This window comes from Molossus molossus, unplaced genomic scaffold, assembly GCF_014108415.1.
Source record: "Molossus molossus isolate mMolMol1 unplaced genomic scaffold, mMolMol1.p scaffold_m16_p_13, whole genome shotgun sequence".
NCBI classification, from domain to species: domain Eukaryota; kingdom Metazoa; phylum Chordata; class Mammalia; order Chiroptera; family Molossidae; genus Molossus; species Molossus molossus.
In genome coordinates, this window is record NW_023425348.1 from 59,239,004 (window position 1) to 59,264,798 (window position 25,795).

The 25,795-nt window shown below is 35.6% G+C and overlaps 1 protein-coding gene across 1 annotated transcript in view; it reads right to left on the reverse strand.

Moving 5' to 3' along the window:
- Positions 1-14,499, reverse strand: part of SOX6 (SRY-box transcription factor 6) — a 509,394-nt gene extending 494,895 nt beyond the window's left edge. Inside the window, exon 1 of the mRNA XM_036260192.1 lies at positions 14,426-14,499. The gene's annotated coding sequence lies outside the window, so the exon portion shown is untranslated. The remainder of the gene's footprint in view (positions 1-14,425) is intronic.
- Between the last annotated feature and the right edge of the window lie 11,296 nt (positions 14,500-25,795).

Genomic DNA, 25,795 nt, shown 5'->3' on the forward strand with positions numbered 1-25,795 from the left:
AACTGAAAATGAAACATACCAAGTGTTACTAAGAATATGGGGCATCTGGGACTCTTACATTGATAGTGGGAATATATAAAGGTACAACCACTTTGAAAAAATTAGCAGTTAGTATAAAGTTAAACATACATCTATGTAACCCAGCCAGTCCACTCGTAGGTATTTACCCAAGAAAAATAAAAGCATATGTCCACCCAAAGACAAATGTTCAAAGTAGCTTCATTTATAATAACTAAAAACTAGAAAGAACTTAAATGAATGATCAAATTGTGGTATATCCATACAATGAAATACCACTCTATAATTTTAAAATAATGTATTGACATCAAACATGAATGAATCTCAAAACAATTATTCTGAATAAAAGAAACTAGACCAAAAAATGTGTAATGTATGATTCCACTTACATAAAAGTTTTTAACATGCCATCTGATCTACAGTGACAGCAAATGAATGATTGCCTGGAGATGAGGTTGGGGAAATCTCAAGGAGAAGCAAGAATGAGGAACTCTGAATGGGGCATTAAGAAACTGTTAGGGGTAATGGATAGGTAAATTAATTTTATCATAAAAATAGTTTCACTGGTGTATACCTATATCAAAACATATCAAATTGCACACTCTAAATACCTGCTGGTTATTGTAGGCCAAATATAAAGCTGGTAAATATAATGCAATAGGTCATGTTCTCACTTTACAGGTGAGGAAGCTAAGGCTCCAAGCAGTTATATAATTTGTCTAAGATCACAGGAAGTACACAGCAATACTCAGGAGTGCTGGGAATTATACACAATATATTTTCTCCAGTTTTATTGAAAATAATTGACATATGTCACTGCATACACTTAAGGCTTACAGCATGATGGTTTGATTCACATATACAGGCATGCCTTGGAGATATTGCAGGTTCAGTTCCAGACCACTGCAATAAAGTGAGTCTTTCAATAAAGTGAGTCATAATCTTTTGTTGGTGTGATGTCTTACCTTCAATTAGTAGTTAAAAAAAAAAAATGCAACATCTGTGATGCAGGAGGTGCAATAAAATGAGGTATACCTCTATTATTAAATGATTATCGCAGTAGGTTCAGCTAACATCCATCATCTCATTTAGATACAATACAAAGAAAGAAGAAAAAGAAAAAATTCTCCTTGTGATAAGGATTTACTCTCTTAACTATTCTATATATCATACAGCAGTGTTAACATAGTCATGCTGTACATCATATCCATACTACTTTTCTTATAACTGAAAATTTGTACCTTTTGACCACCTTCCTCCAATTCTTCCTTCCCCCACCCTCTGCCACTGGTAACCACAAGTCTAGTTTTTCTATGCATTTGGTTGGGAGCTTTTTTGTTTTTTGTTTTTTCTTTCCTGTTTATTTTTTAGATTCCACATATAAGTGACATCATACAGTATTTGTCTTTCTCTGTATGACTTATTTCACTTAATACAATGCCTTCAAGATCTATCCATGTTATCACAAATGGTAGGATTTTCTCATTCTTTAAGGCTGAATAATTTCCATTGTATATACCACATTTATCTGTCAGTGACACTTAGGTTATTTTCATGTTTTGGCTATTGTAAATAATGCTTCTACGGGAATGCAGATATCTTTTCAAGTTAATGTTTTCATTCCCTTTGGATATGTTCCCAGAAGTGAAGTTGCTGGATAATATGATAGTCCTATTTTTTTATTTTTTGAGCATCCTCCATACTGTTTTCCATCATGGCTGTACCACTTTACAAATCCCACCAACAAGGATTCCCCTTTTTTCACATCCACACTGGTATTTGTTATCTCTTATCCTTTTGGTGATGGACATTCTAACAGTTGTGAGGTGATATCTCATTGTGATTTTAATTTGCATTTCCCCTAATGACTTATCATGTTGAGCATGTTTTTCTTTTTTTTTTTTCTTTCTTTTTTTTTTTTTCTTCATTGGTTTTAGTGTTTTAGTGAGAGAGGAAGGGAAAGGGAAAGAGAGATAGAAACATTGATGAGAGAGAACATTGATTGGCCGCCTCCTGCATGCCCCCACTGGGGATTGGGCCCACAGCCTAGGCATGTGCCCTGACCAGGAATCGAACCAGTGACCTCTTGGTGCATGGGTCGATGCTCAACCACTGAACCACACCAGCCAGGTATGTTGAGCATCTTTTAATGTACCTGTTGGCCTTTTGTATACATCTTCTTCAGAAAAATATCTATTCAGGTCCTTTGCCCATATTTAACTAGGTTTCTTGAAGTTTTGCTCTTAAGGTATATGAATATTTTATATTTTGAATATTAACCCCTAAGTGATATGTAGTTAGAAAATAGTATTTCTCATTCTATAGGTTGTCTTTTCACTCTGTTTATGGTTTCCTTTGCTGTACAGAAGCTTTTTAGTTTAATATAGTCCCACTTGTTTATTTTTTATTTTGTTGCTTGTGCTTTAGTTGTCATATATAAAAAATCATTACCAATACCCATGTCAAGGAACTTTATTACTAAGTTTGCTTCTGGGAGTTTCATGGTTTCGGGTCTTACATTTAAGTCTTTAATCTATTTCGAGTTAATTTTTGTCAGTAGTGTAATATGGGGTCCAGCTTCTTTCTTTTACATGTGAATATCCAAATATCTCAGCACCATTTGTTGAAGAGACTGTCTTTTCTCAATTGTATATTCTTGGCTCCCTTGTCAAATATTACTTGACCATATATGCTTGGGTTTATTTCTGGGCTCTCAATTTTGTTCCACTAGTCTATTTGTCTATTTTTTTTTTTGTTTTATCCTCACCCAAGGACATTTTTCCATTTTTTGTACAGATAGAGTGGGAGGGAGAGAGAGGAACAGAGAGAGAGAGAGAAACATCGATGTGAAAGGAACACATCGAGTGGCTGCCACCCGCACAACCGACCAGGGCCGGGGACAAACTGCAACCGAGGTACGCGCCCTTAGCGGGAACCGAACCCGGGTCTCTCAGGACTGCAGGCCGATGCTCCAACCGCTGAGCCAAACCGGCCAAGGCTATTTGTCTATTTTTATACCAGTACCATATTAGTTGTTTTATTTATTTGTTTAGTTTTGCTTTTATTAATCTTCACCCAAGGATATTTTTACCATTGCTTTTTAGAGAGAGTGGAAGAGAGGGAGGGAGGGGCCTAGAGAGAGAGAGTGAGAAACATTGATGTGAGAGAGAGCCACATCAATTGGTTGCCTCCTGCACAGGCCCTGACCAGTGCCAGGGATCAAACATGCAACCCAGGTATGTGCCCTTGACCGGGAATAGAACCCACGACTCCTTGGTACACAAGCCAAGGCTCTAACTACTGAGCAACATGGGCCAGGGCCATACTGTTTTGATTAGTATCTCTTAAGGTCAAAGAGTGTGATGCCTCCTACTTTGTTCTTTCTAAAGATTTATTTGGTTATTCAGTGTTTTTTGTAGTTCCATATAAACATTAGGAGTGTTTTGTTGTTTTTTCCTACTTCTGTAAAAAAAGGACATTGGAATCTTGATATACATTACATTGAACCTATAGATTGCATTTGGTAGTACTGACATTTTAACAACATTAGTTCCTCAAATCCATGAACATGTGGTATATTTTAAAATTAACATGAAGCATATAATACAATTCTGAATCACAGAAGGTACTCAAAAGTTGTTTAAAGGGTTTTAAAGTATAAAGGCATATAAAAAAGCCTAAGACTTGAAAAGTAATAAATTTTACCTTCCCTATATGATATTTTAAATTTTTATTTATTTTATTTTTAATCCTCACTCGAGGATATTTTTCTATTTATCATCAGATAGAGGGTGAGGGAGGGAGAGAGAGAGAGAAACATCGATGTGAGAGAGACACATCGACTGGTTGCCTCCCACACGACCCGACCAGGGCTAGGGATGAACCACAACTGAGGTACGTGCCCTTGACCAGAACTGAACCTGAGACTCATTGATCTGTAGTCCCACACTCTAATTGCTGAGCCAAACCAGCCAGGGCCAATTTTTTAAAATGTTTAACCTAAAATATCTTAATTGATAGAATGTATGAAAGATAGAGTTTTCATTATTTATTCAAAAAGCTGTTTGCTGGAACCTATTATGCACTGTGTAATATGCACTACTTGCTAGGCACAAGTGAGACCAATATTTGTCATACACAGGTTATGAAAGAGTACCCTTTGTTGAAGCAATGGCATGGGGTTCAGTGTGACTGGAGGCTGAGGTGCATACAGTTGAGTGGAGCATGAAGGTGACCAGCCACTCTAGTTCTCCAAGAAGGAACAATGACATTGTTCCTTCCATCAAAGTGTTTCCCAGGAGTAAATTGCTAGGTTTTTGCTCTTCTTTTTTATGTAAGTGCATTTCACCTTCTTCCACAAATGAATTATAAATTCCTGAGGACTAATTCTTCCTTTCCTACTTTAAATTCCACCTCATGTCCAGAGGAGTCCTGAATTCCTATTCCTATTCCTATTCCTATTCCTATTCCTATTCCTATTCCTATTCCTATTCCTATTCCTATTCCTATTCCTATTCCTATTCCTATTCCTATTCCTATTCCTATTTAGTGAATGAATGTTTGTCTGAATGATAAGTAATGAGAATGACAAGGATTCGTTACAAAATCAACTTGACTTTATCCCATTTCCTTGAAAAAGTCTTTTGTTTTCATATTTCCATTGATTTTTAGATAGAGAGGAAGGGAGAGGGAAAGACAGAAACATTGATGAGAGAAAAGTATCAATAGGCTGCCTCCTGAATGTCTCCTACTGGGGATTGAGTCCACAACGCAGGCATGTGCCCAGACCGGGAATTAAACCAGTGACCTTTTGGTGCATGGGACGACGCTCAATCCACTGAGCCACACTGGCAGGGGAAAAAGTCTATTTTTTAACTTTTATTTCAGTAAGTCTTTTCTTACTCATGAATTTCCTGCATTATTTCCTCTTCCTTTGAAAGAGAGCCTATATCCTAAGTATGCTATTTGCTGCAACTATACCTTCTACGGAGAAGGACAGACCACAGCAATATAATCAGTCATAGTCATCACTTTATCTGAGAGAATTTTAAAGTGACCAAACTCTGTGCACACCTGTTTTATTCTTCACAGATGTCATGTACTAATCCATACATGAATGCCACCTGATATGAATACCGTAATCTCAAGTATCTTCACTTTTCTCAGTCATGGTAGCCAAGTTTCACCTTGTGTCTCAGAAATCAACAAGACCCTGCCTGTGTACTTTAACTCATAGTATAAGTATCTTTTGTGTTTATGTTATGCCTCTAAGTCCTCAAAGTAAGTTTATCTTTAAGTATATTCTCATTCCTCTAAAAACATATCTTCCTGCCCTGGCCAGTGTTGCTCCATGGTTAGAGCATAGAGCTATGCATTGAAGCTTCTCAGGTTTGATTCCCAACCCTGATCGGGATCATGCGGGAGGCAACAAATCGATGTGTCTCCCTCACCTCTCTCTCTCTCTCTCTCTCTCTCTCTCTCTCTCTCTCTCTCTCTCTCTCTCCTCCCTTCCATTTTCTCTAAAAATAACAAAAAAAAAAATCAATGGACAAAATATCCTCGGGTGAGGATTAACAAAAATAAAATATTTAAATTAAAAACAAAACACATCTTCCTCCCAGTCATCCAAGGGAAGAAAAAATATCCTTAATATTTAGTGGAGATATAACTAATGATATGGCAAGGGATTTTAATATTGACAAGAGGTAATTAGCATGATCATTTCCTTCTGCCTTTTCTAAAACTCAGTGCTATGATGAACAACTTTCTTTCTCTCATGCACCCCACCACATACAGTATGACCAGTCATACTGATGCTACATTGGCAAAGTCTCTTCTTTCTGTTCCTAACTTTTGGTTCCCAAAATACCACCCTTATTTAAACCTTTTACCTCCTGCCTGAACTATTGAAATAGCCCTCACAAGCTGTTTCTCTAATTCAAGTCTCCCCACCCCAATAATCAACTCTGCTGGATGAACTAATTTTTCAAAAGCGAATCTCCTGCCTTATCACTGGACTACTTGGTTGGGACAGCCCGTTGACATAGCTTTAAGGGCCACAATGATATGATCACACTAACTATTCTAGCTTATACATATCCTATACCTCAGTCAAACCGGATTTCCCATTGTTACCTATCCCATAATTCCCTGTTTCTAGTTGTCTGTTCCATACCCATGCTCCTGCTATGCCCCTCACTACCAGGATGCTCCTCTCTTCATCCTTTCATCTATTCTACTGACAAAATTCTACTCAAGTTTCAAAGAACATCAAAAAGCCTGCTTCCTTAGTTCCTTCTTCTTAAAGTGACATATTTTTCATTCTTTCAAACCCCCAGTGTGCTATTTTTTTTATTTTATTAAGGCACTTAACATATTCTGCATGGGGAATTACATCTCTCCTCTGCTTATTTCCTCTGCAATAATCAATACAACTTAATTAATATGTATTAATCCCTCCTTTGAGTCATGCACTGAGTTAGACACTAGGGACACAAAAGGGAATAAGGTTTAATAATTATGTCTATATTCTAAGGTTCTTGATGGCAGGAACTTTGTACTTGTGTATTTGTTTCCAATATCACATCTCATGCCCTGCTTTGAATACAGTCAGTACTCAGTATACATTTGTAGGTTAATTAACTTCCAACAGATACTAAGCACTCTCCTAGGGAGAAAATATTTGCAACCCAAAAATGGATTTGCCATAGCTGGAAAAACAGATAATCTCATCTTTAAATAGCTTCCAGGGGGCAATTTAGAAGTTAGATTGACCACTGATTACACCATGCAGTCTGAAGATGCTATTGGGTCAGATCTCTCCTTACTAAGATACTAAATTCCAAGTATGCTAGACTGCTTCAAATGATCAATTTCCATATGGCCAGAGCTTCAAAGATTGACAATATGGTCCAGTAAAAATGGTTATTTCTTCACATCACATAAATCTGTTTCTTGTACCCTTTTGGGAGTTAATATAGGACAATTTAAGTTGACATCATGATTTAAATATGTGTTTATTCGATATATTTGGGAGACACCCGCTTCCTGTTTGACCTAACCACATCTACACAGCCTTGAAGTGTGCGCTTTCACAGCTACATAGCATTACTGAAAGTCTGGGTACAATACCCCTTTCTGCACTATGAGATTAGGTGAGCTTTGCATTTACTCTCAACATGCTTGCATTGCTGCCTTTCCTGGGAAATAGAATAGAAAGACACAATAAGGTTCTTTTGAAAGATGGTCCCAGGAATAAAGGAAAATTAAAATGGTCACTGGTGTTATGCAAAAACAAAAAAAAAGTATCTTGACGATAATATTTATTAATAACAAGTAAAAATTCAAGCAGCAAACAATGAGATAAGGGGAAGTAACTCACTGCTTAAAGAGCAAACCAAGCCCCAGTGCCAGGCACCTGCCAGGGTAAGTGCTCCCTGGCTTGAGCCCAGCTCCTCCCACCGGCTCTCTCTAAATATGTGTGACACACATCTCCTCCAGGAAAAATCCCAGCAGGGCATGCAACAATCACTCTGCCCATACTGAAAGTCAACTCAGCAGCACAAGGGCCTAAATGACAAGACAATCTCAGAGAAGGAAGGAGAGAAGTGCGTTCTTTTTCTATAGGAAGAACAGAAACCCCAAAGCCCAGGATATGAAATCTATATTTTTGGAGAGAACTGTTGGCATAAAATGGTTACAATATTCCAACACGGTGAGAAAAAGACAGGACAGGCCTATTTTTCACAGCATTTAGTCTCAGAGTAAGACATAAGATGTAAACAGATTTGAGGTGCTCTGACACAACTGAACCTATGGAAATTTTATCAGGTAAGTTTATAATCAAGAATATTCTAAATGAAGTGAAGCCCTGCTGGTGTTCTAAAGTGGGAAGAGATATGTTCTGAAGTCAAACGACTGTGTTTGAATCAGAGTGACAGAGAGATGGGTGGGGAGAGGGAGACGGAGAGGGCAGAGGGAAGGGGAGAGGGGGAGGGAAAGAGAGAAGTAGGGAGGAAGGGAGAAAGAAGGAGGGAGAGACATACAAAATGTGTTTATCTTTACTGGCAATATTTAACACCTTTTGATGTTTGGAGCTGGCAACAATTTGATGAAATGTGAACATTTATACCCATACTATAAGATAACTTGAAGTATATATGTTTTTCTTTGAAATATATATGTTTATTTACTTAAAATAAAACTATATGCTGAGAGTCATGTGTAGAGACAAGCATACAACAAAATGAACTAGAATTTGTTGAGTACTTAAACAATCTTTATAAACAGAATAGTTACTAAAATATTTCTATTTAAATGCTTGAGTAAATCAATGACTTTGCTTTTTATTGAATTATGCTCAGACTATTTCACATCTTATAGATCATTACATTATAAAATAATAGCTAGCTGTGGATAATTAATGCATTTATTGGCACTCCCTCATTTCCTTATATTTGAGACCACCACCCAGCTCAGGTTATGGCTTTCTTTCCCCTTCTCTGTATACATTTGATGCCCTTAAATATTAATGAAAGTTATGTAAGAATACTGGAAAATGATTAAGCCTATCTTCTTGGTTAAAACAGGTTGAGAGAGCAGCTTTTAGGGGGGGATATTCAAATTTATTAGCCGCTCTTAGCAAACTGTCCCCAAGCCCCACATTGTTTCCAATTTCAAGTTAAGAAGAATTTTTCTCCAAAGGGCACTGAATCACTTTAATGTTGACTCTTGTATTGCTCTACTCCACCTTCAAAATGTAGCCAGTAAATTCAGCTTTACTACAATACTATAAAAATGTAAAAGAACCATAATAGCATCTAAAAAAGAGCTGTTGGCACTATATTAGTTTAGAGAAATCTCTAAACTGAATACTAATGCAAAATTTAATAATTCGCCTAGTTGCCAAAAGAGTTACAGTAATTATTTTGCCATAATGTGTAAGTTATCTTAAAGGCATCTGAGAATATTACTGTGTAGGATTCAAAATAAGTCCCCAAGTATCATTGTTCTCATGGGTTTTTTCTATATAAATAAATTATCAACATACTACCTTTACTGTAACACTGTCCTCTGATCAGAGGATTGCCTCATGAGTAAAGAAACATTATAAGGAGGTCATTCTGCTTCTTTAATAAGTCAGCCTCCTTGATTGGCACCCAACATGGATCCAACTCACACCAAATTCCACTTTACAGTGAATATTATGATTGTGAGGTTCAGGTAAAACATTCAAATAGAATCAATACAGTTTTACTTCCCTTTTCCCTTATAACCATAACCAAATTTTTAGAGTTGAAAAGTAAACCAAGATCAAATTTAGACATCTTGTTTGAAATTAGCAAAGATGACACACTTCAGTACCAGACAAAAGCCCTGATTTTAAGAGTAGGTTTTTGCCTTCCCTGAAATGCCTAGCTCAGGCGGTGTATTTTTATGCCTATAGATATTGGCACGTTTCGCATTTAAGATTGTGACACACCAACTTATTTTGAATTTTTTCAGTTTTCCGCTGGGCATGTTTCAAGTGCTTCATGACTATCACTGATAATTGAGCAATTAACTTAAAATTACCAAAATTTGCTGCATTGGCACAATATGTAGTAAGCAACATGAAAGAATAAAAACAGAGGACTTTAGTACAGTAAAAAAAGTAATAAAGGGTAAAAATAAGCCTTAATAGTAATAATAGTACTGAGTAAGTTTTAATGGTCCCAGGTTTCAGTGGTTTAATGGAGCCAGTGAAATGTTTAATGAAACAAGTACAGAGCATTACAAACTTTGTGGAGCAGCTGGTTCTGGTGCAACAAAAAGGAAGCTTCATTCTAACTGGTCTTGTATAATATTTGGGGATTGGTCCAAAAAGTGAGTGTGGGAGTTTCATTAGACAGCTAGCAGAAAAAAAAATTAGGTTAAAAATCCTGATGGGCAGATTCTTAAGAAATACAAGTTGCAAAAAAGAGATGTCAAGTCTTCCTTTAAGTATAAGACAGACAAAGCAAAACCTCTAGGCTTAAAGATGACCTCAAGAAATCATCAAGCTATTGTGAATATATTTGCAAATCAAAAATTAAGAGACATGGCTTGACATCAAGAGAAAAGAATGAAATTCAGTTATACTGGAAATACCAGAAGGCCTCTTCACTGTTCATCCCATCAAGGTCTTTAATACAGGCTTTTCTAGCTAAAACCATAGCCTGGCTGTGAAGAGGAGCTTTTTAGTGCTTAAATATAGCCGGTGAAGCAAATTCCATAAACCTAAATCCTACCTTATTTCCTTGGCAAGCCATTTTAAAGGTTTGCAAGAAAAACCAACAATTTAGAAAGTCAGAGAGGGAAGAAAGATTCAAACTACAGCAAATAAAGGATGCTATTAAAAAATATTTTTTTCTCACAATTCTGTTCCTATTGCTCCAAAACACAACTAAGAGATTCAAAATAGGCCAAGCTACCCTTTCAGGTATAAATTAGAAATAGAAAATGAAGCAAGCAGAAAGAACAAGTGTCTAAGGGCACTAGTATATAAAACTTTAAAAAGCTTAAAATGTAATGGATACACACATTCAGATTAACAAACTGCTTTCAATTAAAGTAGATTTCTAGCCACAGTTCACAAATGTATAGTAGCTGTGTGTATTAATGTAGATACTTCAAATGTCAGTATATCTCTAATTAACATGAGCACACAACTGTAAAACTAAGAAGGCACAATTTTAAATTCCTTACATTCCCAGCATTAATGCTTTCATGGGGCAGCTCCCGTTGTCATGGAAAATGGCATTCAAACCCTATTTGTGGATTTTCACAGCTCATCTTTTTTATTTACCTGCTCTATGTCAAGATTAGCCTGGAATAATATTTTTTAAAGATAATGCACTTAGACCTACTTGTCCTTAAAACCTCAGATGTTTTTACTGAAGGCGCTTTGGACTGGGCCATGCTTAGTTTGAAATAGATTTCTTTCCATTTAAAAATACCACAAAAGATGAATTTGTGATTTGTCGTTCTTTGTTTTTTGGGTTTTTGCTTGTTTCCTAAAAATGTATGCAATTCAAAAATGTCAGCTGAAGCATGGACCTGCAGCAGTTTGGGAATAGGGAGAGAGGCAAATGTCAGAGACTAGCAAATGATCCAGGAACATAAGAAAATGAAGTGGTAGAAGGCTCTCCTTGACTTAGTCTACCTTAACTTTTCAAAAATATTTGTGTATCCATCAAGTGGAGACTGAGATAGTGATCAAAATCAACAAAAGAAAAAACTAAAATACTCTGAGAAAAGACAGAGCATGGATACTATGGAAAGAGTATTAAAAGGTTAAGTCCCGCTACTCCGCAAAAATGAGAATAATTCCTACTCACCTCATAGAGTTTTTACAAATTTAAGCTAATTTAATGTCTGCAAAAACAAGTGTTATACCAAATTAAGACATTGTTATTATTATTGTCTCAAGCATGGGCTAAGCAATAGTCACTTTTTGTACCAGACAATAAAATACCGTTTGTACATTTTTTAGGAGAAAAGTTGCTATTAGAGACCGTGAACAGAGATAGGATTTTATAGAAGGAAATTCATTTTCAAATTACTAAAAAGGTTTGAGTAACCTGATAAAGCAGTTTATCTAATGATGTATTTCTGTTTTGTTTTGTTTTGTTTTGTTTTGTTTTTAACCAATCATTTATTGCCCTGGTAAATTGAATGTTCAGAATTTCATTTAATTAGAGATAAAAAAAAAAACTAAATGTGGGATATTAATATGAAAAACAAGGTCTTATTACACAGTACCTACTTTGGGGAAATAAAAGGGTAGTTTTTGCTTTTAAAGAGAAAAAAAAACCTATAGTAAGACGCTCTCAGCTTCTGAAAAGATAACCATTTCCCTTCACTGTGTTTTCCTCCTCTGACCTGGGTAGTAGATGTGAGTAGGTAAGATTCCAATCGGTTCTCACACACCCTTGGTGTGGTCCATTCATTATGGATGTGCAAAACAATATCCCACCTTCCTTATCTCACAGACTGGCTTCTGCACACCTTACTAAGAAACCTTCCCATGGCCGTGAGGTATAACTTTCTACCTTAGATCATGTAGCAAATAAGCAGTTCCAGGACATGGAAATTGAAGTTCCTAGAAGAAGCCATTGTCACTGATCCCATTTGCTTGTTCTTAAGCCAAACTAGATAAATATTTTTGTTTTAGCTGCCTCATCATTCAGTGTAAGTGGTAGATAGTTTCCACAATAATTGAAAGAAATGGGAATTCAAGCATTCTGGATGCCATGTTAATTTTATCTGACTCATCTTAGTCATAGTATCCTGCTACATTTCTTTAATAAGAAGGTTTCACAGTCAGAAAACGACCCTAACAAAGCTTGTGACCACTGACCAAAGGAACAACAAAGCCCATGCCCTAAACTAGCATATAGAAATTCTCAAGACTGGGAAACAATTACTTTGGCCTGTATGATGAGCATTACTTTTGCCTAAATGATCAAGACAAAATCTGAAGTTGAACTCCAGAAATAACCATATGAAAATTATACCCACAGCACCCCTTCTTCTATTTTAAGCATGTCTTTGTTAGATCCCAAGAAAAATCTCAGCTATTTGGATCACCTCCATTCAAAGTTAGTCTATGTATGATGAGGTGGGGGGGTAAAGAATTCAGGAAACAGAGCTTTTAGGTGACGACAAATATAAGTTATATTTCAATAAAGGCTAGCTTGGTTGAAATGCCAGTAATTATCTTTAATTTGTCATTTTAAAAATTTAATCATCTTAAAAACTTACTAAAGGGAATGACTGAATGATATGAGAGAAGAGAGAAAGAAGGTAAAAGAAAAGATAAAGCAACTAAGATAAGATTAGAGCAGCTTAAAATTATTTCCCTTCATTCAGATTTCTAGTAGGATCAGCTCAGCTCCTTGGAATCATCCTTTTTCTCGAGAGTCCTTTGAAAATACTTTACATTTTCTTCCTCATCTTCTTTGGCTCCTAATCCTCACTATGATACCTTGCACAAATTAAAAGCTTATATTTAATCCAAATGAACCATGCAGTTTAATATTTTGTGTTTTACATAAGAACTAAGTCTTCAAAATAAAATGTGAATTGATAGTTTCATAAAAATAACATCTTATTCTTAAAACATTAAAAATATATAAAATGTATTAAACTATATTAAACATCAAAGTCTATTTATTAAAGTTCATTCTAAATGCCAGATCCAATCAATGCTACTAATAAAGAAAGGTAAAGCCAGTTTTAAATAAATGTTTGCACCTTGGCCAGTTTGGCTCAGCGGTTAGAGCAATCAGCCCATGGACAGAGGGTCATGGGTTTGATTCCTGGTCAAGGACATGTACCTCAGTTGCAGGTTTGATCCCTGGCTCTGGTCAGGGTCATGTAGGAGGCAACACTCTCTCTCCCCTTCCCGCCCTTCCACTCTGTCTAAAATTCAATGGAAAAATATTCTCCGGTGAGGATTAAATAAATAAATGTTTGCTGTTCTCTGCTTAAATACTGAATAACTTAAACTCTAATTTATAATATTACTCTTTTAAAAATACTTTCCTAGAAGTATATTCTCTAAAAATTCTTTATAAGAGAACACTAACAAACGAAAAGTTTCTGTCTTTGTTGTTATCAAATATAAAACAGCCCCCGAGTTGCCATTGGTTTACAACATAGTACACATATAAATATTTCAGACTCTACTTAAATACAGTCTGTTTTTAACAGACATTTTAATACCTGCCACATACTCTAAAGTACTTCTACATTAGTAAGTATATATCAATTTAAAGTACTTTAATTGATCATTAAGATTCATTCTTTTTTTTTTCCCCTTGAAATTTACCTTCTTTCCTAAGAAAAAGTATATTTGTTCCCCAAAATACCATTTAAAATATAATACTGTTTGGGGAGATGGTGAAGAAAGCAGGCATACCTCTGATGTTATACACATTATACACTCACTAAATGAGTCTTTGGTTCCTTGGTACATAATCTCCTCCTGTACTTACAGCTCCTTGAATTCTGTCCTCTCACCTCTTTTCTGTGGGCATAGGCACGCAGCACGCCTCAAGTCCAGACAACCAGAAGACTAAGAATTTACCAGGTTAAATTATTCATGTGTATATAGACAAGCCCCTTTAAGGTAAATCATCTCTGCAATTGAGTCCCATCTTCAAAAAGTAAGATATTTATTCTTTCAGCTTATTGTAATGGGCCTTAATAGTTTTTTTCTATACTTCTTTTAAGAAAACACACACACACACAAATGAATAGCACTTACAAAAAACACTTACAAAAAAACTAAGAAAAATTCACACACACAAGGGATTAAGAACTTGTTTCAAAACTATAATTTTCATTACACAATAAGAAGAATAAAAATTAAACCAATACTTACAAATACGCAAAAAAAAAATCAGCCCCAGCACCCAGAAATCACTGGTAAATTGCCTTTGAATTCATGAAAGTGATCTGAAAATTTAGACAGAAAATGAAATTAAAAGGTTAAGAAAATTGCCTTTATATGCTTTATTTAAAAATATACATTTTACTATAAATCATACTACTTTTAACTCTGGCGGTTGTTCCCATTTACTCTAACAACATTTTCTAAGATGATAATAACAAAACAAAACAAAAAAACCATGATTTCATTGTTCTACTGCTAAGAATACAATATCTTCATCCATTATAGCTTTTATTTTAATGTCAGTAATAAACTTGGTGTTTAAAAGTGTAAGTAAATACAAAAGAAAAAGATTTTTAAAAAGAAATACAGTCTTACAAGTTACATTTGAAAAACATGTTTGTGTCTGCAAGTTAAAATGAATTAGCTTCACAGAAAATATCTTGGACGTGTTCAACAAGAATACCTTGTAGGTAGAATAAACATGAAAGGGTGCAGTTTTTGTTCTACCCAAAGTATGGAACCCATTTAGACTCATAGGTTACACACAATGCATTCTGTATGAGCCACAATTCAATCCAAAATTCTTTTGCTAGCACACAATTTAGTTCTGGCCGAAGAGGTAATAGATGCAACTCAAACACACAGAGCTAGCCTTGTAAAAAGTTTAACTAGCACAATGAGTCACTTTATGCCTCTAAATATCTATGGTTTCCTCTCTCCAGAACCCCCATGCATTAGAAGGTAGTTTAGTAGTTTATTTTTATTGTTTGGTCTAAATACAGCACATTTTTAGTTTCATGAAAACAAAGAAACTTTGTTGCAAAGGCCGTATTCTTCCCCAAATGTGAGGATGGCTATAAGTAGTGTTCAACTGAAAATAATAATGGAGCTTAGGTTCCTAATTTAGGTCAGAAACTTTCCTAGACTCTAGGGATTGGTTTGATTCAATCTTTTTTAAAAAAAAAAAAATATGGCCAGTAAACATCTAGGTTAGTTAACCTAGTTAGCTAACTAGATTTAAATAAAATTCATTCTCAAAAAATAATAATAATTTTGATCAACTTCACTTGTGGGAATCACTTCTCCCAATGTTGCACTTATAGCACAAATGGCCATAATAAATTAGGTATCAGCACCTGAATTAAGTTGAGATACAAAATAAATATCTAACTCAGCCCTTCCCTAGCTCCTATAATAAATATGCTTTTGCCTAAGTGACCCAGATAATTTATTGTATTTTCGAGTCAGGATTGATAGGAAATGAATCTGTCCTGAGCATTTGGACAATTTTAAGTATCAAAGGCTAATATACCCATTAGGTTTCTTCACCAGAACACCTCTTTGTGGGGAATGGTGCATGGGCCTTCTCTGGTCCAATTTCCAGCAACTCTGTAATGCCTGCTTCCACAGATGCAAGAAATACAGGAGAGTTTGGCCGGGGGAAGGTAGCTCTCCCACTTATTTTTAGTATTACGCCCTTCTCCTCCTCTTAGCTTTCTGATGTCTTAGGAACCAGGAGAGCAAAATAAATCCATAGCACAATGATGTATAGCCAAAGCCTAAACTCTGGAAGAATCCTAAAGGGTTTTTAAGCACTTGTATATTTTTTAAATAATCACGCCTTGTCCTTCTAGCAAATATATTTTTAAAGAACAAATTAGAATTATGCAACATACACAATCCACCTCATTCCTTCATTTACATTTAAAGGTTGGGGGATAAAATAAAATGCATCCAGAAAATATTGTGGCTAATGTATAGCTCTTTTTTTTTTCAGTCATTGAACTCTTTAAGAGTTAAGATCTCTGACCTGGCCAGTTTGCTAAGTGGTTAGAGCATCGACCAGCACACCTAAGGGACTTGGGTTCGATTCCTGGTCAAGGGCACGTACCTGGGTTGCAGGTTTGATCCCCAGCCCCACTTGGGGTCGTGCAGGATGCAACCAATTGATGTGTCTTTCTCATATCAATGTTTCTCTCTCTCTCTCTCTCTCTCTCTCTCTCTCTCTCTCTCTCTCCCTCCCTCCCTCCCTCCCTCCCTTCCACTCTATCTAAAAATCAATGGAAAAATATCCTTGGGTGAGGATTAACCAAAAAGAGTTAAGATCTCTAACTCTGAAAATATTTTAAATTTGGAACAAATCAAATTTCAGACATTCGGGATGAATAACATTTTGATATGCACTAATATGAAGTCAATAAATTTCATTTGTCATATAAATGCAGCCTCCTATTTATGTTAAAAGCAACTCAATCTCATTATCAACTGATACACACAATTGGTGAATTTCATAGCTAACAATTTAAAAAGTATACGCTTCTAAAATCACAGAGTTCATTATTAAAACAAAGAGAAAAAGAATTTAATACATACTTCTTCCTAAAGAGAATTTAGGAATAAGCAAGCAACATATTATGATGGCCAAAGAGTTAAGAATGGACTCACAAGAATGAACCCAGGTGAGGTAAGCTACTCCTTAGAGAACTAAAAAAGTTTAGGCTAAAGAAGACACTTCTAAGTAGAAGTGTCCACTTTGGTCCTGAGGGCAGCACAAAAGTATGATGACAGATGAAAATGCCAAAGCAAATCACCGTTTGTTCTACAAAATCACAATCTGGTTAGTAAAATGAATCCTAGTTAGTAAAAAGAACACCCGGTCACCACAGATGGTTCATTCCTCTGCTCATTCATTCATTCATTCATTCATTCATTCAACAAGTAGTTTGAGATTGCACTGAAGAGTCTAAACAGATATTTTTTAAAAATAAAAGCATTTTGTACACCTAAAACTAATACAATGTTATATGTCAGTTATAACTCAATTTAAAAATAAAAAACAAATACATGAATAACCATGGCCTTTCCTCTGAAGGATTTTTCCATCAATAATCTAACCTGGGTCACAGACTACTACATCTTACCATGGTGGCAACATGCTTCTGATTAATTGTTCATCAAACTTTTGCACATCCTTAGTTTACTAAATAAAAAGCGCATTGCTACAAACACTTCAATATAAAAATGCACAAAGAATATAAAGAGGAAATGTACAAAGGAACAAATACAAATGTCCAATAATATAAAATAAATATAATTTCCCTAATAATCAAAGAAATGTAAATAAAATATTTTCACAATAGTGACAAAATATTTTGTAAACTAGTCAAAAGCTACTATTGGTGAAGGTATAGAAAAATAAACACTTTCATGTACCACTGATGAGATTATAAATTGGGCACCACTTTTCTGAATGATAATTTGACAATAAGTGTTAAAATTTTTATGTCAATCTCTTTTAAGTTGGCTATGCTACTTTCAAAAATATTTATTGACATAAAATTATGGCCACAATATAGTGTTGAATAAGAAAGAAACATGGCCCTGGCCAATTTTGCTCAGCGGTTAGAGCATTGGCCCGTGGACCAATGAGTCCCAGGTTTGATTCCAGTCAAGGGCACGTACCTCGGCTGTGGTTCGTCCCCCACCCTCATTGGGTCATGCGGGAGGCAACCAGTCAATGTGTCTCTCACATAGATGTTTTCTCTCTCTCTTTCCCTCCCTCCCACTCTATCTGATGATAAACAGAAAAACGTCCTCAGGAGAGAATTAAAAAAATAATAAAAGCAACATGTGCCGTAGCCAGTGTGGCTCAGTTTGTTAGGCATTGTCCCATGCACCAGAGGGTTGGTGGTTCAATTACCAGTCAGGGCCCTGGTTGTGGACTTGATCCCTGGTAGGGGATGTGCAGAAGGGAGCCAATCTTGGATGCTCCTTCTCACATCAATGTTTCTCTCTCTCTCTCTCTCTCTCTCTCTCTCTCTCTCTCTCTCTTTCTCTCTCCCCCTTTTCTTCCTCTCTCTAAATATCAATTTAAAAATCTTTTTAAAAAAATCAACATGTATAATAAGAACCAATTTATAGAAAATCAAATGTGTATACACACACACCCATTTCACAAAATAAAATACAATTTAACAAAAATATTAACATTGTATGAAATATAGACTAATTTTTACTTTCTTATCTTTGAATTAGTGTTATTGAGATTTTTAAAATACTTAACATGTCTAATTTATCTCAAAACAATAAAGCTATTTCTAAAATTCCTTATATTACTTATACATTCAAAAGTGGTCACCCCAAACCTGGCTAACTTGCTACTAATCTGGCAGCAAAGGCCAAATATTAATATTAGTTACAAAGAGAAAATCCTCTGAATTACAAGGCAATTTCAAACAAGTATCTTGACATCAAATGAGGAAACCATAAACATTTTCACAAAAGCATGTCCCACTCTCCCCAAAATAGTACTAGATCAAAGGTAAACAGCAAATAAAAATACTGCCACCTCGCTGTATAATTAGACTTTTAAAACTTTCAAGCTAAAATTTTAAATCCTGCTTAAAGCTATCTCTAAGCCACACCCATTTCTCTTTTTATCCCCACCCTTTTTTTAAATTTATTTATTTACTTTAACAAGAAGGTTCAAGCACCAAATGGGTAGTTGGATTTATTTATGTAGAATTTGTATTAATTATAAAAAATGAAATATGAAAGGGACTGATACCAAGCTAATGCCCAAGTTTTTAAAAAATGCAATTGCTAATAATTAAGAACATCACAATAGTGAATGAAAAAATTAGGGTTTAGTTATTGATACATATATCTTCCAGGGCAAAAATAAGAGTATTTCTGAGATATCAAGGAAGATACTTATGCTACCTAGTCCAACACTTTGCTTTCCTAGCACAAACACCTATTTTCTCAAAGAAAGTGGAATTTCTCCTATTCTTAAAGATCTCCAAAGATAATTATTATTAAAGTCTGCTCATAGTAGCCTATTTATTTATTCTATGCTATTCAACCTACATCTTCAATACGATTTCAGCATTGAGGAACACCATTTAGAAGGGACATTGACAAGTATGCAAAAGAGATTAGCTAAGAAATCTTATAGGAACCATTAGAATGGTTGCAAGTTCTAAAGACAGTTAGAGATTATCAAACTCTTTGGTCTCAGGATTTCTAAAAATTTAGAGTCCCAAAGAGTTATGCTTATGTTTATCAATATTTATTATATTAGAAACTAAGGCTAAGCAAAAATTTGTGTTATTAATTCACTTAAAAGAAAATATATGATTACATAATAATCATTTGCCTGGTAACATACTTTTAAAATATAAGCATAGGGAATGCAGATTGGTACAGCCACTATGGAAAACAATATGGTGTTACCTCAAAAAATTGAAAATGAATTGCCATTTGACCCAGTGACCCCACTTCTAGGAATATACCCTATGAATCCTGAAACACCAATCAGAAAGAATATATGTATCCCCATGTTCATAGCAGCACTATTTACAATAACTAAGATCTGGATAAAAAAGTGGTGGTACATATACACAATGGAGTACTATGCAGCTGTAAAAAAGAAAGAACTCTTATCCTTTGAGACGACATTGAGGGACCTGGAGAGTATTATCCTAAGCAAAACAAGCCAAACAGAGAAAACAAATATCACATGATCTCAATTACTTGTGGAATATAATGAACATAACAATCTGAGGAACAAGGTAGACCCAGAGATGTGGAAGTAGAGTACAACCCTCACAAGAGGAGGTCGGGGGGAGGGAAGAGATAAACCACAGAATATATAAACATGTATGGACACAGACAACAAAGCTGGGCACGGGGTGGGGGAGATGGGGAGGAGGGTGTCAATGGGAAAAAAAGGAGAAACATCTGTAACAAAAATAAATTAATAAAAAATAAAATAAAATATAAGCATATTTTCCAAAACAAAAGAATTTGAAGACGGGAATTGTCTTGCATTTTTGCAAATCTCTTAAATGCCTGGTTTAATAAAAGACAGCTGAATTCACGTAGGTGTTACTGCATTCAATCTGTGTGATATGTTGATTTGGTGGAAAGTATGTGAAAAATATCCATCTTCACACAGATATGAAGAGGCAGAGTGTTTTAATAGCCTTTCCACATAATTGTAGCTATTCTTCTTTGATACTATATCAAATTTTGACAAGTAATAGTTTTTCAAAGGTTAATTGCAATATGTAATCTGAAACCTGAATACCAATGAACTTTTTGTATTCTGTTACTTTAAAACCCACTGGTCTTTAAATGCATCTCTTATCCATGCATGATTTTGTAATATGAATTGGTTCATTTGGGAAATGGTTCACTGTGTTGTGCAGATCTTTAAAATGTTGACATATTTCATTATTCAATATTTTTAAAAATCAAATTTGTTAATATCACCACCAATCTTATCAGAAAATCTTTTAAGTATTGGGAAGCCATAAACCTCATGGTGCTAGATACAAGTTTTCCAAACAACTAATTTTCTCTTGAAGCATCCAAGTCTGAATAACCACTGTGTGTCTGCTAGTCATTCTTTCAAGTAAAAATGAGGTTCTATGAAAAAGGGGGGGCAATTAATTCAGTTTGCAACTCAATCACACAAGTGATTTTCCTCAAGATAACCACTGGACTTGGGTATGTAGCATAAATGCTCTATGCACACTTCCCATTATATCACAGAGTATTAAAAGATGTACTTATGGGTCAAGAATTAATAAAACCAATTATTTTACTGTTTCATCTACAAAATTATTATGTGAAACTGGCTTTTTTTCCCTTTGAGTGGTGATGATTTTAAAAAATTCAATGACTATTAATATAATCTGGTGCCACTGCCCTAATTTGCATAAGGCACCAGCCAATTTTGCCCAAAATTGCTTTGCATCCTTAGTGTAAATGTCAACACTACAAAAAAGGCAAGTAGCATCTTCGTATTATGATGAAAATAGTTTTGACTTTTCAGACCCCTTGAAAGGGTCTCAGGGGTCCCCATGTGTCCACCATCCACATTTTGATAATTGCTTATGTACTCTGGATAATCCACTTTGCAGCTAAGGAAACTATCTAGTTTAATATTTTCAAACCAACAAAGAAGAGGTAATATCTAGAATAGTGAGTGTAATATGGTAAATACTGATTGAAAGTTTAGTTTTTCTTCTTTCCAAAAGAAAGAACAATACTAGCGGGTGGGAATTACAAAATGATGGATTTTAGCTCAATCCAGACAAATCTTTAAAAGCAATGGAAATACTTGCCTCACAAAGTAGAAATCTTTTGCTGGAGTTGTCAAAGTTAAGACTAGTGACTCATTGCAGGGATGTTGTAGAAAGAATTCTTACATTATGTTGAAAATTCTACCAAAACTTAGCTGATTATGTAATCACCTAGGAAGCTTTTATAAAATTTGAGTCTCTGGGCCCTACCCCAAACCTACTAAACCATATCTCCTTAAGTGGGCCAGGAGTTTCCACAGGTCACAGTGCACTGTTGGCAGGAATGCAGACTGGTGTGGCCACTATGGAAAACAGTATGTAGTTTCTTCAAAAAAATTAAAAATAAAATTGCATTTTGACCCGGTGGATCCTACTTCTGGGTATATATCCTAAGAATCCCAAAACACCAATCAGAAAGAATATATTCACCCTAATGTTCATAGCAGCATTGTTTACAATAGTCAAGATCTGGAAACAGCCTAAGTGCCCATCAGCAGATGAGGGGATAAAGTATGTTTACACAATGAACTACTACTTGGCTGCAAAAAAGAAGGAACTCCTACCTTTTACAACAGTATGGCTGGACCTGGAGATTATGCTAAGCAAAATAAGCCAGTCAGAGAAAAACAAATATCACATGATCTCACTTATATGTGAAATCTAAAGAACAAAATAAACTGACAACAAAATAGAACCATAGGCATGGATACATGAAGAAACTGTCCAAACGGAGGAGAGTGGTAAGAACAGGAAGAGGGAGATCAACCAAAGAATAGATATGCATATATGCATAACCCATGGATACAGGCAATAATATAGTGAAGTTTCCAGCAGAGGTAGGATGGAAGGAGGCAAAGGGGAGGGGAGTGGGGAATGGGGGACATTTGTAATAGAGTCAAAAATTTTTTAAGAAACATGTTTTTTTTTTTTTAAATGTGTATAGATGAAGGGATTAAGCAAAGAGAAAAGAGAAAGACTCATGGACACAGACAACAGTAGGGTGATTGCCGTATGAAGAAGGGGTGGGAAGAGGTGGAAGAAGGTAAAGGCAGTATAAAAAGAAGGAAAAAGGCTCCATTGGTGATTGTTAAAGCTGCCAGCTGTAGATGGTATTCAAGAACTGCTATACCAGTTCCCTCTGAAGTCCCTACCACTCTAGGATCCTACAATTTTATATTTTATCAACACCCACTGGGAAGTATGCCCTTACATTTTAATGTAACACTTCCTAAGCCTTCTTTAACACATTATAGATGGTCGGGATCATGGTATTTCTGGGTCAGAAGAGGAAGAATTACTGTTGCATTTCTTAGGTCTGCCAATTCACCTCTGCCCACATGTGTAGCAGAATGTAAATCAAAGAGAGAATTGCCTGTATTTGTCACATTTTCACAACTGCCAACACTTTACTACTCTCCTGAAATAACAATTCAAGATCTATCAGTGACTAAGGATGGTCAGTACAAAAACAGTGTCTACATGCAAAATAAATGAGATTATTTAGAAGACAGCACGTCTTCCACTTTACAAAGGTAGCTTATTGCAATGAACTAAATCAAAATATAGACCACAGATTTTCAAAACCTACCTACAAAATCACCGTGTGACTAAATTCCCCAAAACTCTTATATTTTGAGGTCTTGACTACAGAAAAATGCCACCTACTTCTTAACTTTATACTTTATACAACATAAAGCAGCAAGGCCTGTTGACCAGCGTCAAACAAAAATTTGGCAGTGGGTCAAAGGATATTTGGAATTTTTTGGTAACTTTTCACTCAATAAACTTGTTCTCTTTTATCTCTTCCGTCATGTCCTCTGCTTTTCTTAGCAAGATATACTTCTTTGAAATAACACTTATTATTAGGTTTCTTAATATTTCCTTTTTTCCTTGCAGTCTGTCTGATTTCAGACATATATGGTATCAGCTTACTAACAAGAGTCAGAGAAGATCTTGTGTAAGTAGGACTGGAAAAAATAGTGATTATCGAAACATAATCATCAGATTCCATATCAGAATTACCTGAGGTGCTTATTAAAATAATTTTTTTCGTTAATCCTCACCCAAGGATATTTTTCCATTGTTAGATAGAGTGGAAGGGAGGGAGAGAGAGAGAGAGAAAGAACATCAATGTGAGAGACACATTGATTGGTTGCCTACCACACAACCCCAACCAGGGCTGGAGATTGAACCTGCAACCCAAGTATGTGCCCTTGACTGGGAATTGAACCCAAGACCCCTCAGTCCATGGGCGGACACTCTAACTAATGAGTCAAACCAGCCAGGACTAACATAATTTTTTTTAAAAGACTGTTGGGTCCCACCCAGACCTATTGATTCAGCAATTCTGAAAGTATGGCCTAAGAATCTATTTTAAAGCATAGTGCCCTAGGTGATTCCCATGCACACTAAAATTCAATAACTCCTGGGTCAAAGAGCAACTATGTTAAACGTAGGTAGGCTCACAAAAATAACTTTTATGCAAATATGAAAAATTTATAACTCTATAAAATGTTTAATCTTACTGAAAATATTCTCGTGATCTTATTTTTTTAAATTAAAGTATTTTCTTAAGTGTTAAGGAAGAATTAGAAACTAGACATGGAATTTAAGTTTTGTCGTTGTTGTTTTTATCCTCACTCGAGGGCTTTTTTTTTGTATTTATCTTCAGATAGAACAGGAGGGAGAGGGGTGGGGGAGAGAGAGAGAGAAACATCAATGCAGAGAGACACATCGACTGGTTGCCACCTACACGGCCCCAACCGGGGCTGAGGACAAACTGCAACTGAGGTATGTGCCCTTAGCAGGAACTGAACCTGGGATTCTCTGGTCCACAGGCCAATGCTCTAACCACTGCCAGGGCTGGAATTTAACTTTAAAATTAAGTCTTGGGCCCTGATCAGCTTGGCTTAGTGGTTAGAGCATCGACCCATTGACCAAAGAGTCATGGGTTTGATTGCAGTCAAGGGTATGTGCCTCAGTTGCGGTTCGGTCTCCAGCCCTGGTCGGGGTTGGGCGGAGGAAATCAATGTGTCTCTCTCACATCATGTCTCTCTCCCTCTCTCCCCCTCCCTCCCGTTCTGTCTGAATATAAATGAAAGAATATCCTCGCGTGAGGATTAAAAAAAATAATAAGTCTTGGTTATTTTACAATGTTGAGTTTTTGGTTGTTGCTTTTGTTTTTTAATATGAAACCAATACAAGCAATTCAGCAGCAATTCAATTAACATTTCTGAGAGCCCACAGGAAGTATAACATGAAGTGGAATTTCTGGGGATACAGAACAATAAAGCACAATCTCAGATCTCCAGCTACTGACAATCTGGATTCATTGTAAGATAAATATTAAGTTAGAATAGTCTCAACATTTGCAGTGCATTATCATACCCAGAAAGAGGAGAGGATTTCATCCCTGCTGAGTTTTCTCTCCCTAAGTTCTCCTCACAAAATAAAGTGGCAGAACATTTAAAAAGCAATCATTTAACAAAAGCTTGCGAACAAGTAATAATTTTTTAAACCTATACATTTTTTAAGTCGGTCTATTTTTTTCTGCACGGTCAACTGACAAATAAATGTGGCAGGGCTGTTTTTTGTACTGGTTCTACGTAATTAAATCAAGATGAATTGAAAGACATCTAAAGAGGGTTCGTTTTGAAACTCATTTTAAGAAACTCTTTTTACCACTCTCAGTACCACTCCCTCTTAACCACAAATAATGACTTCAGTAATGGAGCTCTGTAATTTAAAGTATCAGGCAAATAACACCAAGTAACTCAGATGAGTTGACAGCGCCTGTTGTGCAAATATGTACTTAGGATGAGATTATAAAAATAACAGCTGCATTATCAACTGGATTCAGACCAGAATAATTTATGTGAATGCAGAGTCACCATGGTTGAACTTGGCTCCATAGCATGAGTGTAGCACTTTGTATGTTTTAAGCACTTCTCAATTTATGATAAAAATTCAAAGGTGGGGGGAGATGCTAAAAAAAGAGAGAGAGAAATAAAAATTTGGTGACTACAGGCTACTTATCTAAGAGTCCTAATTCCTAAAGTAAATCATAGTAACTCATCATTTACTGAATGTTTGCTCTGTGCCAGGCACTGTGAAAAACAAAAATGAATAAAGCAGAGTATCAGATAACTTTAAGGAGTTCACAGCCTAAGAAAGGAGACAAATAAGTACAGTCTTGTGTGAAATATGTTAGGTGAAGAAAAAGGATTATAAAACTATATCATTTCATTTTCTGAAATAAAGAACATAC